Raw genomic sequence first — 15,648 nt, 5'->3', positions numbered from 1 at the left:
CGGCAAGAGAAGGGATAACCAGCTGTGGATAACCAAGGAAATAAAGGAAAGTATCAAATCAAAGACCAATGCGTATAAGGTGGCCAAGGTTAGTGGGAAACTAGAGGATTGGGAAAATTTTAAGCAACAGCAAAGAATGACTAAAAAAGCAATAAAGAAAGGGAAGATAGATTACGAAGGTAAACTTGCGCAAAACATAAAAACAGATAGTAAAAGCTTTTACAGATTTATAAAACGGAAAAGAGTGACTAAAGTAAATGTTGGCCCCTTAGAAGATGAAAAGGGGGATTTAATAATGGGAAATGTGGAAATGGCTGAGACCTTAAACAATTATTTTGCTTCCGTCTTCACAGTGGAAGACACAAAAACCATGCCAAAATTTGCAGGCCACAGGAATGTGGGAAGGGAGGACCTTGAGACAATCACTATCACTAGGGGGGTGGTGCTGGACAGGCTAATGGGACTGAAGTTGGACAAGTCCCCTGGTCCTGATGAAATGCATCCCAGGGTATTAAAAGAGATGGCGGAAGTTATAGCAGATGCATTCGTTATAATCTACCAAAATTCTCTGGACTCTGGGGAGGTACCAGCGGATTGGAAAGCAGCTAATGTAACGCCTCTGTTTAAAAAAGGGGGCAGGCAAAAGGCAGGTGACGATAGGCCGGTTAGTTTAACATCTGTAGTGGGGAAAATGCTTGAAACTATCATTAAGGAAGAAATAGCGGGACATCTAGATAGGAATAGTGCAATCAAGCAGACGCAGCATGGATTCATGAAGGGGAAATCATGTTTAACTAACTTATTGGAATTCTTTGAGGATATAACGAGCATGGTGGATAGAGGTGTACCGATGGATGTGGTGTATTTAGATTTCCAAAAGGCATTCGATAAGGTGCCACACAAAAGGTTACTGCAGAAGATAAAGGTACGCGGAGTCAGTGGAAATGTATTAGCATGGATAGAGAATTAGCTGGCTAACAGAAAGCAGAGAGTTGGGATAAATGGGTCCTTTTCCGGTTGGAAATCAGTGGTTAGTGGTGTGCCACAATGATCAGTGCTGGGACCACAACTGTTTACAAGATACATAGATGACCTAGAGGAGGGGACAGAGTGTAGTGCAACAAAATTTGCAGATGACACTAAGATTAGTGGGAAAGCGGGTTGTGTAGAGGACTCAGAGAGGCTGCAAAGAGATTTGGATCGGTTAAGCGAATGGGCTAAGGTTTGGCAGATGGAATACAATGTCGGAAAGTGTGAGGTCATCCACCTTGGGGAAAAAAAACAGTAAAAGGGAATATTATTTGAATGGGAAGAAATTACAACATGCTGTGGTGCAGAGGGACCTGCGGGTCCTTGTGCATGATTCCCAAAAGGTTAGTTTGCAGGTGCAGCAGGTAATCAGGAAGGCAAATGGAATGTTGGCCTTCATTGCGAGAGGGATGGAGTACAAAAGCAGGGAGATCTTGCTGCAACTGTATAAGGTATTAGTAAGGCCGCACCTGGAGTACTGCGTGCAGTTTTGGTCACCTTACTTCAGGAAGGATATACTAGCTTTGGAAGGGGTACAGAGACGATTCACTAGGCTGATTCCAGAAATGCGGGGGTTACCTTATGATGATTGATTGAGTAGACTGGGTCTTTACTCGTTGGAGTTCAGAAGGATGAGGGGTTATCTTGTAGAAACATTCCAGTGAAAAACAAGGGCGGCAACACCGATAGTGTTGTTTCACAGAATGAAAGAAATGCGAACAGGGACAATCGAAATTTCAATAACTGAACTTTAATAATTAGTGAAACTTTAATCCTTGATGAAGTTTTATCCCCGATCTGATTTTACACACTCTGTATTTGAGTAGATTAGTTTTAAAATGTTCATTGCTCATGCGACAATGTATCCCGGACAGCTTTTGTTCAATTTTATTGCAGACAAGTTTTTGTTTCACAAATAATGTTTCCGCCCAGGCTCGCAACAGAGACCTTTCGCGTGTGAGGCAAACATGATAACCGCTACACTACGGAAACTGCTGCTTAGCTCAGTGCCCAGAGAGAAGTGTTCAGCAACAAGCTGAAATGCTCAATCCCTCTCTCTGCAAAACGTTCCTTTCACAAACATTTCTCTGACCGGAACTGCACCAAACAACAATGTTCTCCTTTCATAGTCATTAAACTCCCCAATTTCCACATCTGCAATGTTAAGGACAAGGACTGAAAGCGCTTTGCGATCAGAAAATTGCCGGAAACCCCTGTGGCTAATGACAGGACTTTTGATGGTTGATTTCCGTACACACCTTGTGTTATGTAATTAACCTTTGGCCACCTGTATCACACCACCACCAGAGGGCCGACCTGTTGGAGTCCCAAGGGTTCCCAGCATCCATTGGTATGTATAAGCAAACTGGAGTCTTATTAAAGGAGCTAATGTCACACTTACTCATTGTTCTTTATTATGAGCGTATCAACTGGCGACGAGACAATGAGCAACCACGCGAAAATGGAAGTAACAGTTGGTATAACTTGATAACAGCACAGCTGGCAATGGTTGCGGAATATATTCGTGCAGCCAAAACGCACAATGACAACCTGGAACTGCACGGCACCGAATCCTCAGGGAATAACAATTAAAGGCTTTGTCCCTGACTGGGCTCCGAGCCACCAACCTTGCAGTTAATAGCTGAACGCACTAATCCATTGCACCACAGAGACTGATAGATGCATATATTGCAAGACATCCCTGTGATATCTTCACAGAACACAGCACACACAGCTTCCTAACATGCAGACTGCTCTCTCGCAACTCTCCGGAAAGAGCCTGTTCTGTTTAATGATTAACTGTACAGCTGCAGTACACAATACGTCCATATCCACAGTGTGGCGCTACAAGCATTGCATGCTTACAGACTTTATAATCCCAAACCAGGGTATCAGACAGTTAAAGCTTCAGATTGCTCTGACCGGGATGGAACTTGTCCACTCTCAGTTGTACTTTTCCCAAATAAAGGGTGGGACATTCATTGTGGATGCGTGGAAGGAGTCTGGTCCCGCACACTGCAGACACTTCCATGTCACCGCCAACCAGCTCACCCACAACCGGTGTGATCTACCTTCCAGCCTTCCGGTGCCTTGTCTGTGACGAAGTATTCTGACTGTCCCGAAGCCGGTATCCTTTGTCATCAATAGGGTTTTAAGTTGATTCGGTAATTTTTACCTGCTGGACAGTCGAGGCACAAATTGTAGAGTGGAACACTTGCGTGGACCCCGGTATTCTAGTGGTTGATTTTCCTGGTTGGGTCCGTCGGTCGCGGTGGTCCGGTTGATGGCTGTTACCAAGTCAGGTGGTATTGATGTTCCACTGATTGGTTTTTTGAAGTTCTTTTCTCCGATGTCGTGATGTCTCTTCCTGTGTTATCTCGCCGTGTGCTCTCGATCTTGATCTAGTTGTTCCAAAGTAATGGTCAGAAAAATAGGTTGCTCTTGGTACGATAGGCCCCCAGTTATACTCTGAGAGGCTGCTTAATCTTCGTGCCATATCTAACGTTTCTTTTGTTTAAGTTTTGCTGCCCATTGATTTAAGTGGTCTTCTTTGTATAAGTTTTGGCGGACTAGCTAACTGAGACTTGATTAAATGTTTTAATCTGGTGTTGATAGACTTTGGAATGGCGATACTCCTTCTTTATGAACTGATGAATTCTTGTCCATTGTAATAGCACTGCTTTGGCGTCGGGAAGTCTGGGCTGAGCCAGATATTTCTATACATGTTGAAAAGGTGTTGGAATATGGATGTGATATTTGGGTCCTGTGGGTAAGGTGGATAATGTTTCTTCCGTGGTCGGTTGTTTAAATGCTAATGTTTTCTGGGAGCCTGACTATGGTTAAAGAGCTCCCCCAGACAAACTGATGAGCTACAATATCCAAACTCTAAATCCACCCCTCTGTCACTGCAGCTTTTCCCCACAGGCCCAAACATGTCTTTTTAAATCCCAAACTTGATTAAGAATTGTAGATTTCTTCCATATGCTTTTTAGAGTCCCAAACTTTATGTTTACTCGTCCCAAATCGAATTTCCTTTTCAGTGAGTCCAAACACTGGGGGGTTTCCACGTATTTTGGAATCGATATAGGCAGTCCCTCGGAATCGAGGAAGACTTGCTTCCACTCCGAAAATGAGTTATTTGGTGGCTGAACAGTCCAATACTAGAGCCACAGATCCTATCACAGGTGGGACAGATAGTCGTTGAGGGAAGGGATGGGTGGGACAGCTTTGCCGAACGCTCTTTCTGCTGTCTACACTTGATTTCTGCATGCACTCGACGATGAGACTCGAGGTGCTCAGCGCCCTCTCGGATGCACTTCCTCCACTTAGGGTGGTCTTGGGTCAGGGACTCCTGAGTGTCAGTGGGGATGTTGCACTTTATCAGGGAGGCTTTGATTGTGTCCTTGTAGAGTTTCTGCTGCCGACCTTTGGCTCGTTTGCCATGACGGAGCTCCGAGTAGAGCACTTGCTTTAGGAGTCTCTTGTCTGGCATGAGGACAATGTGGCCTGCCCAGCGGAGCTGATCGAGTGTGGTCAGTGCTGCAAAGCTGGGGATGTTAGCCTGAATAAGGTCGTTGATGTTGGTGCGTCTGTGCTCCCAGGGGATTTGTTGGATCTTGCGGAGACATCGTTGGTGATATTTCTTCAGCAACTTGAGGTGTCTACTGTACATGGTCCATGTCTCTGAGCCTTACAGGAGGGCAGGTATTACTACAGCCCTGTAGACGATGAGCTTGGTGGCAGTTTTGAGGGCCTGGTCTTCAAAAACTCTTTTCCTCAAGCGGCCGAAGGCTGCACTTGCGCATGGAGGCCGTGTTGAATCTCGTCGTCGATGCCTGCTCTTGTTGATAGGAGGCTCCCGAGATATGGGAAGTGGTCCATGGTGTCCAGGGCCGCGCCGTGGATCTTGATGATTGGGGGGTAGTGCTGTGCGGTGAGGACAGGCTGGTGGAGGACCTTTGTCTTACGGATGTTTAACGTAAGGCCCATGCTTTCATAGGCCTCAGTAAATACGTCGACGATGTCCTGGAGGTCAGCCTCTGTATGTGCGCGGACGCAGGCCTTGGTGAGGCCACACCTGGAATATTGTGTGCAGTTTTGGTCTCCTAATCTGAGGAAGAACGTTCTTGCTATTGAGGGAGTGCAGCGAAGGTTCACCAGACTGATTCCCGGGAGGGCAGGACTGACATGTAAAGAAAGACTGGATCAACTAGACTTTTCTTCACTGGAATTTAGAAGAATGAGAGGGGATTACATGGAAACATAAAATTCTGACGGGATTGGACAGGTTCGATGCAGGAAGTATGTTCCCGATGTTGGGGAAGTCCAGAACCAGGGGTCACAGTCTAAGGAAAAGGGGTAAGCCATTTAGGACCGAGATGAGGAGAAACTTCTTCACTCAGAGAATTCTGAACCTGTGGAATTCTCTACCACAGAAAGTTGTTGAGGCCAGTTCGTTCGATATATTCAAAAGGGAGTTAAATGTGGCAATTACGGCTAAAGGTATCAAAGGTATGGAGAGAAAGCAGGAAAGGAGTACTGAGGTGCATGATCAACCATGATCATATTGAATGGTGGTGCAGGCTCGAAGGGCCGAATGGCCTAATCCTGCACCTGTTTTCCATGTTTCTATGTTTCTATGTTTCTATGCAAAGCACAGAAAAAAATGGTTGAAGTATCGACTCTGCCTCAGTTAGTATTTCTTTCATTGTGCAAAAGAAGGTGACGGGTTAATTAATGATGCAATCCCGTGAAAGCAACACAAAAGTTTAACAAAAAAACATACGGTGACTGGCAGGTGAGCACTGCTTCTGACACCCGGTGGGAATGGGCGGGGATTTTAAAGCCCCTTGTATTGTGAAACCTTCATATAGTCAAACATTTCCGATGTGCTGTATCGACCTCGTGGCGCAACGGTAGTGCGTCTGACCCCAGATCACGTCGAGGTCACTGTTCTTCAGGGTAATTCGGGAATTAATATTTTCTTTGCTGTTTGGCAATAACCAGACCCTTGCTGCAAGGGCTGTCTCACTGTTTCCCCGATGTCAGGCAGAGATACTCCTGCTGCCCTCATTTATTTCATGTGACAGGACACAAAAGTTCAAAATAAACCTGCAGTTGGCCACATATTGCCCTAAATAGTCAGGATGGCTGAGCGGTCCAAGGTTCTGTGTTTAGGTCGCAGTATCGTCTGGAGGTGTGGGTTCACATCAGACTTCGGACACTTCCTGTTTTTAATCATTAAGTGAAACTCATTGTTTGACACCACGACCAACGCCTAAAAAGTGGGATTTTGCAGTCCACCTGCTCGCTTTACACTTCCGTCTGACCTGGTGCTGAAAGTGGAGATGTTTCCGCAGTGCAGCGGTTAACACGTTCGCCTCACACGTGAAAGCTCACCAGGTGGGATTATTTTCTGGAGCTTTCTCCTCATGCATGCTCAGGGGCGAGTTTGTTCTCCTGTGAAATGTCATAAGATCATAAGCATGTAAGGATTAGGGGCCAGAGGAGGCCATTCGGCCCCTCAAGCCTGGTCCACCATTCAAGAAGATCCTGGCAGTTCCTCGACAGCAAGCTTAAACATCTGGGGCAGAGCTGTAATCAACGACAAAAAGGTGCATTTTGCAGAAGCCCAGCTAACTCAGTCAGTAGATCATGAGATTCTAAATCTCAGGGTCACAGGTGCGAGCCCACGTTTGGTGATTATTTTTCATCGAATTACATAATCAGAAGTTTACAGCAGGGAAGGAGGCCATTTCGGCCCATCGTGACCGTGCCGGCCAATAACAGGCTCTCCAGCCTAATCCCACTTTCCAGCTCTCGGTCCATAACCCTGCAGGTTACGGCAATTCAGGTGCACATCCAAGCACTTTTTAAATGTGGTGAGAGTTTCTGCCTCTCCCACCCTTTCAGGCAGTGAGTTCCAGACCCCCACAACCCTCTGCGTGAAGAAATTTCTCCTCAAATCCCCCCTACACTTTCTACCAATGACTTAAAATTTATGCCCCATTGTTGTTGACCCCTCTGCTAAGGGAAATGGGCCCATTCTATCCACTATATCAAGGCCCTTCATAATTGTATACATTTCAATGATGCCTCCCCTCAGCCCACTTTGTTCCAAGAAAAACAACCCCAGCCTATCCAATCTGTCCTCATAGCTAAGATTCTCCACTCCCGATAACATCCTCGAAATCTCCTCTGTAAGTCTCCAGTGCAATCACAGTCTTCTTCCTGTAAAGTGGTGACGAGAACTGCACGCAGTACTCCAGCTGTGGCCTAACCAGTGTTTTATATTCAAGCATAATCCACCTGCTCTCTTATTCTAGGCCTCGGCTAATAAAGGCCAGCATTCTGTATGTCTTCTTAACCAGCTAATCCACCTTGCCTGCTACCTTAAGGGATCTGTGGACATGCACTCCCAGGTCGCTTTGTTCCTCTACAATTCTCAATGTCCTACCATTTAATGTTTAATCTCTTTCTATTGTGTCTGTAAGCACTCAAGTAATGGCTCCATGAGGCAAGGTATTGTACTTGAACTGTGGTGAACTTAGTCCATTTATTGCAGCTCTTGAGTGAGGGTACATTATGGTGAGCTCCGTTTTATACCTGATTACCTGTCGTGTACCGGTGATCCCGAGGTCTCCACCAGTTGCACCCTCTGGTGGTACAGGCATAGTGTATACAGTGTGAAGGTACATCCAGTAGTCTTACGTAACTATACATTGAGTGTACAGGGAGTATACTTATATTATACAGACACAACATCACTCTCCCCTTAGTCTTGTGCCACTGGCCTTTGCATTGTGTGCTCTGGCCCGAGACTTGAGTGCCCAAAGCCCTTGCACCTTGTCTATGCTTTGGCTTGGTTCTCTCCTTGTGGACCCCCAAATCCTTATTGCCACGACATTGGGAAATGTTCAGCAGTGGATGGTTGGAGGTTGCAGTGGGGGTTGTGTGGGTTCTGGGTGTGATCCATGTGTGTCCATGGCTGCATACATCCATTCCCCCCCACCCGACCCCCCCATACATAGACCCTGTGTGTGGCTCAACACCTGCATGTGCAGACCTGTACAGACAGAAAGAACAAAAAAACATCGGATTAGTTACATCACTGTTTGGGTTCTGCAGTAGTGGAACAAGTACATTTTACAGGTAAGGTACATACGTGGTGTCACAGACTTGCCCCTGGGTTGTGTAGGTGCAGGTGGGTGAGGACACTAGTTCCAGAGTAACCAGACTGCGTCCAGATTGTCTGATGACGGAGCTGTGTCCCCTGCCAGCTGGGTGGGCTCAGATCGCTCACCTGGCTGAGTCTCATAGCCTTTGCCGTTGCCTAGTGAGGGGCAGAGCCACAGGAGTGTGTGGCCTCCTTGTCCTCCTTTGAGGGCTGCGGTGTCTCCCTGCTGCTCTTCAACGATAGTGGGAGCCTGGTCATTCCAGGTCCCGTTGGGAGGGCAGGAGGGTGATATCCGCTCGCTCCCAGTACTGGCCCTGGTGGCCAGAATTAGAGCCGATCGGGGGCAGGGTACCGGTAGTGGTGCCTTTGACGTCCGCTGATCACTGGCCCTGCAGCTGGTATGCTCCCTCTGTGTGTGGCCACACTCCCTGGGGTATCACATTGGTCCCGGAGGGGCAGGCTACATGATCGCTGGACCTGGGTGCTGACGGGAGGTTGCCCTTGGTTTTGTCGGCAGACATGTAAATCGCACGTCATCACTTCGTTTACTCTCACAATACATTGGTTCTGACCGCAATTGCCCGACTTATCATGATTAGTTACATTTACAAACTTGAAATTGTCAGTTACATCTTTTACATTTGTATCACCATCATCGCTGTATAAAGAGTGGAACTGTCCCTTTAATTGTGATCGGTTGCCGGTCTCCTTTAAGAGGGTCTTTCAATCTTTACCCTAATCCGGTTGCCGCTCGGCATCACGTGTTGCTCCCTTGTGGTCTGGCTGCCGCCATCTTGACTTCAGGCCCTTCACCTCGTGGTTCAGACGCCATCTTCTTTCTCTCCATGAGGTAGGCTGCGGTGATCCTTTTCTCCCCAGGTACTGCCACGGATGACAGGAAGTTACCTTCTGCGTGAATTTTCTTCTCTGGAGTCCTGCCACTGGAGCCTGGAAGGTGAGGTCTTGTTGTTTGGGCTGGATCATCTCGCCGTTGGGTTGAGCGGTCTGTGTCGTCGCCTCACAGTCGAGTTGGGTGGTTGGTTTTTCAGGTGTTGTGCTGGATCCAACTTCGGGGCCATGAGGGATGTCCATCGCTGGAGGTTGGAGCTATTCCCAGCTCCAATTGATCTTTTTCATCCACCTTCTTCCTAATAGCTTTGGACCATCCCCAGCAATGATCCACAAAGGTAACCTGTGCATCTCGCCACCATGGGACACCTGGACATCCACGCTGCCAACGACTGGGATGTATCGTTTGTGTAGGTGAGCAGTTTCACTTCGATCGGGATAATTTTAGGTCGTTCGATTGGATTGTCCCAGAGTTTCTCAAAGGCTGCCTGATTCTTCAGTGACTGGCTCGCCCCTGTGTTCGCCTCCATCGTGACTGGAACATAGTTGACTTCAACTTCCATTTTCACCGGGGAACTCTCGGTGGTGCAGGTTAACACTCCGTACACCTCATCGTCACTGGACTCCGGATGATCAGCCAACTCTTCATCGACTCGGTGAGTAGATTTCTCTTGCATATTCGCTGGAGGTGGCCCTTCATGTTACAGCCTTTGCAAGTATAGTCTTTATAGCGGCACTGGTGGGCCCTGTGATTTCCTCCACAGCGCCAGCATGGGGTTGGCCGGTTGGCCCCATGTGGCGGACTCAGGATTGTGGGACTCGGGGTTCTGTTCTCTCTTCCCTGAGAGAGACTGCTAGCAGCAGCCCTGCCTCTAAAAGGCACCTTTCGGTTCACAGTACTTGCCGGGTTAGAGTCCTGGGGGTGAGACATCCACTTGGAATCGCAGGCCGAGATCATGAACTTCTGCAGGGTGACCGTGGTGTCCGCAGAGAGCAGCCTGTGGAGAAGGTCCTTGTGACCGATTCCAATAACAAAGATGTCCCTTAGTGGTTCGGTGAGGTGATCACTAAAATCACATGGTGCAGCCAATCGTCTCAGGTCTGCAGCATATTTTGCGATTTCTTGGCCTTCGGATCCACCGGTGGGGAGAGAACCGGTATCTGGCTGTGAGGATGCTCTCTTTAGGTTTGAGCTGTTCCTGTACCAGCGTTACGAGCTCAAGATATGTTATTGTCTTCTCTGGGACTAGCAGGTCCCTGACAAGGCCATAGACGGTGGGCCCACAACTACTGAGCAGGATAGCTCTGCACTTATCAGCCAGCGAGATCGGGTCGTCTCCCCCCATGTCATTTGCAATAAAGAAGTGTTCGAGCCTTTCCACAAAGGCCTTCCAATCTTCCCCATCGGCGAATTGTTCAAACGTGCCAAGGTTAGCCATTGTCACATGGAAATTCGTATTCTCGTCACCAGTTATTGTGTCTGTAAGCTAGTAATGACTCCACGAGATAAGGTATTGTACTTGAACTGTGGTGACCTTAGTCCACTTATTGCAGCTCCTGAGTGAGGGTACAGTACTGTGAGCTCCCTTTTATACCTGGTTACCTGTTGTGTGCAGGTGACCCCGAGGTCTCCACCAATTGCACCCTCTGGTGGTACAAGCATAGTGCATACAGTGTGAAGATACATCTAGTGGTCTTATGTAACTGTACATTGAGTGTACAGGGTGTGTACTTATTTTATACATGCACAACAAAGATCATCGGTTAATTAATGGTGTTTTCCCGTGAAAGCAGGATAAAATTTAACAATGATTTAATTTCTGCATTTAGAAAGACATGGGTTAATCACTGATAGTCAGCGTGGATTTGTTCAGGGAAGGTTTTGTCTGACTCACTTGATTGAATTTTTTGAGGAGGTAACTAAGTGGATCGATGAGGGCAGTACGTATGATATAGTGCATAAGGATTTTAGCAAAGCTTTCGCCAAGTTCCCACATGGAAGACTGGTCACGAAAGTAAAAGCCCATGGGACCAGGGCAAAATGGCAAATTGGATCCAAAATTGGCTCAGAGGCAGGAAGCAAAGGGTAATGTTTGATGGGAGTGTTTGGGACTGGAAGGATGGTTCCAGTGGGGTTCCACAGGGCTCAGTGCTAGTTCCCTGACTTTTAGTGGTAACATCAATGATCTAAACTTAAATATAGGAGGTATGATTAAAACGTTTTCAGGTGACACTAATTTAATCCAGAGAAGTGTGAGGCTGTGCATTTGGGGAGGGCAAACAAGGAAAGAAACACACATTAAATGGTCGGACATTGAGAAGTGTGGAAGAACAAAGGGACCTTGGAGTGCATGTCCACAGATCCCTGAAAGTAGCAGGCCAGTTGGATAAGGTGGGTAAGAAGACATACGGAATGCTGGCCTTTATTGGCTGAGGCATGGGATAGAAGAGCAGGTTGATTATGCTTGAAATGTATAACACACTAGTTTGGCCACAGCTGGAGTATTGCATGTAGTTCTGGTCACTGTATTACAGGAATTATGTGATTGTACGAGAGGGTACAGAGGAGATTTACGAGGATGTTGCCAGGTGTGGAGAATCTTAGCTATGAGGACAGATTGGATCGGCTGGGTTTGTTTTCATTGGAACAGAGGAGTCTGAGGGGAGACAACATTGAGATGTATAAAATTATGAGGGGCGTAGATATAGTAGATAGCAGAGGGGTCAACAATCAGGGGGCATATATTGAAAGTATTTGGTAGCAGGTTTAAAGAGGATTTGAAGGTAAAATTCTTCATGCAGAGGTTTGTGGGTGTCAGGAACTCGCTGCCTGAAAGAATGGCGGAGGTAGATACCACAAGTAAAAAGTATTTGGATGTGCACCTGAAGTGCCGTAACCTGCAGGGTTATGGACCCAGAGCTGGAAAGTGGGATGAAGCTGGATCGCCTCTTTTTGGCCGGGGTGGAAGTGATTGGCCAAAATGGCCTCCTTATGTGCTGCAAACTTCTATCATTCGATGAAAAATGTAAATGTCCAATGTGGGTGTCGAAACCACGACCCTGAGATTAAAAGTCTTATGTTTCACTGACTGATCTCGCCAGGCTTCTGCCAAACATACCGTTCTCTCATTGATTGCAGACAGGCGCCTGTTGGCTCTGCCCCAGATGTTTAAACTTGCTGTCGAGGAACTGCCAGGATCTTCTTGAATGGTGGACCAGGCTCGAGGGGCCGAATGGCCTATTCCGGCCCCTAATTCTTACATGCTTATCATCTTATGAACTTTTCACAGGAGAACAAACTCGCCCCTGAGCATGCATGAGGAGAAAGCTACAGAAAATATTCCCGTCTGGTGAGCTTTCGCGTGGGAGGTGAACGTGTTAACCGCGACACTGCGGAAACATCTCCACTTTCAGCACCAGGTCAGACGGAGATGTTAAGCGAGCAGGTGAACTGCTGAATCCCAGTTTTAAGGAGTTGGTCGTGGTGTCAAACAATGAGTTTCGCTTAATGATTAAAAATAATAAATGTCAGAAGTTGGATTCAAACCCACACCTCCAGAGAAAACTGCGATCTAATCACAGCAACTTAGATCGCTCGGCGGTGTGTGTGGCCACCTGCAAGTTGATTTTGAACTTGTGTGTCCTGTCACATGAATAAAATGAGGGCAGCAGGCGTATCTCTGCCTGACACCGGGGAAACAGTGAGACAGACCGTGGAAAAAGGGTCTGGTTCTTGCCAAACAGCAAAGAAAATATTAATTCTGAAAGAACAGTGACCCCGACGTGATTTGAACACGCAACCTTCTGATCTGGAGTCAGACGCGCTATCGTTGCGCCACGAGGCTTACACAATGTGTTTGAGATGTTCCTCTATATGAAGCTTTCACAACACAAGGGGCTTTAAAATCCCCGCCCATTCCCACCAGGTGTCAAAGCAGCGCTCAACTGCCAGTCACCGTATGTTTTTTTCTTAAACTTTTGTGTTGCGTTTATGGAAAAGCATCATTAATTAACCCGTCACCTTCTTTTGCACAATTAAAGAAATGCTAACTGAGGGACAGTCGATACTTCAATCAGTTGTCCTGTGCTTTGCGGAACGGGCAGGGAAGTGGACCTGAGTCCATGATCGCATCGGCCATGATCGTATTCAATGGCGGAGCAGGCTCGAGGGGCGTATGTCCAACTCGTGCTCCTATTTCTGTTTTTCTTATGTTCTTCAGCATGTTGACCCATTTTACACACTGTATTGTCGATGTTACCAGGAATCTGGGGCAACTTTTGTCAAATTTAACAGCACCGGTTATTCCTTCCGTGCAGAGAAATTAGAATCAGTAGTGAAGATAAAATCCCATGGTGATCCTTTTCAGATTCAACGCAGTAGGGTTTCAAATAAAGTGAAAGAATTTTACAGTGAAACGATTTGGAAGTTTTACTTGTATTTGTATCTTTAATTAAGCTTTGTGGCGTCTGACTGCCGTTCATGCCACTGCTGAAGAAGAAAGGAGGGTTTGACGTTGACCAGACTGCACTGCCCCTGATATCTGTGAGCTCATCCTTTATATTCAGTGGTTTCTTGCCCTTTGATGGGGTCAGTGTAGCGGATATCACGTTGGCCTCACACACGAAAGGTCCCCGGTGGATTCGTTTTCTCTCACTGAAAGGTATCTATTTATTGGTTAAATAAAGAGCAATTCAGGAATAAGGGAGCCTTTCTACCAGGAGAATAGCTAATAAAAACATCAAATGCTGGAAATCTCAGCAGGTCAGGCAGCATTTTCCAGGAGACTAAACTCTCCTCCGATTGTTCCCTTATAGCAAGTTTAAACATCATGTTTCTACCCAGAATCAAACCGGGTACTTTTCACATATAAAGCAAATGTGATGACCACTGCACTACAGAAACCTCTGGCACAACAGCCCCAACAGAGGGGAGCTGACCAGTGAGCTCCCTCTGTGCTGATCGGGAATGTGTTGGCTCACCTAAAACAACTTCTGTCCCACCTTGAAAGTTTTCAATCCTTCTCCTCCGCTGCCCTTTACAGAAATGTCACGGATCACCCAGCCACCGTGTTCACTTCCACATCCTCACAGTGGGGCCACAGAGGCTCCTACCGTCTCCCCGCGATCAGCGAACTCACCCAGTTTGTAAAATTAAACCCCGAACACGTGCCCGGCAAAGGGCAGGAGAAGCCAGATAGTCTGTAAGCTCGGTCTTTCGCAGAAAGTATTGGTATTCATGGTGATTACAGCAATTATTAATCGTCTCACAAATCTCAATTATTTTTATGCGATGAATTGATCGAGAATTGAAACCAGTTTAGTGCGCCGGATCTTAACCCCTCGACCACCAGGGAACGGTTATGATACATATAGATATATTTATATATATTTATATATGAACCTGAATATCGATGGCTAGCTACCTAGACCTCATGGTGCAACTGTAGTGCGTCCAACTTTGAGTGAGAGAAATTGTTCCACAATGATACACATTTCATCTTTTGTTCCCTTTTAAACACTAGAAACTGAGACAGGGGGAATAAATAGAGAAATAAAAGCACAGGGATAAAGACAAGAGGAAGAGAGAAGGGGAAAGATACTGTCCCCACCCAGAACTAATGCAGAAACCCCTCTGCTGCACTCGGGGTGGCCACCCGCAGCCTGGATACACGAACGGGAGAACACCAGCGGCAAGTCGGGGCCATAAAAGGAACGGCGAGCGGCCCTGGGAGCAGCTTGGAGATCCCGGGAGACGACTCCAGGGAGCAGCGCGAGCTGGTGCAGGAGGGCGGCGGCAGCGAAGTGTGACGTCATCAAGGTCCAGGTCGGTGATTGGAACGTGGGCAGATACAGCAGGAGCGGCGAGATCGGGGCAAAGGAGCGGCGAGAGACTGCAGAGGGACGTGATCGGTGCCCAGCAGAGACATGAGTTCGGGGCCAGGGGCCCAGGGTTAGCACGGGCCAGCCCACACTGCGATATGTGTGTGCACTAGGTCCGCGCAGCAGAGCTGGTCGCCTGTCGTCTTGCTTAACCCTTGCCACTGGACCAAGACCTCGCTCTGTCAAGCCCGTGTGATGGCTGGGGTGCAACAGCCACCACATGTTAAAAAAATCCACGCACAGGCATCTTCCACCCTTCGGGATGTAGTTCGGATCCTTCATTGAAACACCTGTGAATTCATCCTTTTTCAGCGTGGAAGCAAGTCATCCTCGTTTCGAGGGACCGCCGATGATGATGATGATGATGGATACATTAACGTCCCAACAGCTCATTGACTGCAGGAGTGGGACCGTGCGGCGCTTCAGAAGACATGTCGAAAAGGCCAAGTCACTAATTTCGTCTCATGTGCTCCTCCGATCACGAACAGCAACACACACTAAAAATGCTTCAATAATGGTTACATCTTATCTCCACATTTGCTAAGCAGGTGGTTTGTTGGTCTAGGGGTATGATTCTTGCTTCGTTGGTTATTACTTTAAATTTGCAGAAAGATCCTGCCTTCAAATCCCAGACCAGCCTTGAGATTGCATTGAAATTTTGCAAAGAAGGACTTGTATTTCTGCAGCGTCTGTCAGGAACTCATGATGCCCCA

General features: G+C 47.2%; 1 non-coding gene across 1 annotated transcript; it reads right to left on the bottom strand.

The window, feature by feature from the left end:
- Positions 1-12,828: 12,828 nt before the first annotated feature.
- Positions 12,829-12,900, bottom strand: trnaw-cca (transfer RNA tryptophan (anticodon CCA)). The gene has a single exon. It is a non-coding gene; the product is annotated as a tRNA-Trp (tRNA).
- Positions 12,901-15,648: the final 2,748 nt, after the last annotated feature.

Source organism: Pristiophorus japonicus, unplaced genomic scaffold, assembly GCF_044704955.1.
Source record: "Pristiophorus japonicus isolate sPriJap1 unplaced genomic scaffold, sPriJap1.hap1 HAP1_SCAFFOLD_91, whole genome shotgun sequence".
In the NCBI taxonomy this organism is placed as follows: domain Eukaryota; kingdom Metazoa; phylum Chordata; class Chondrichthyes; family Pristiophoridae; genus Pristiophorus; species Pristiophorus japonicus.
Note: the sequence above shows the minus strand (reverse complement) of the source record. Positions and strands in the feature narration are given on the sequence as shown.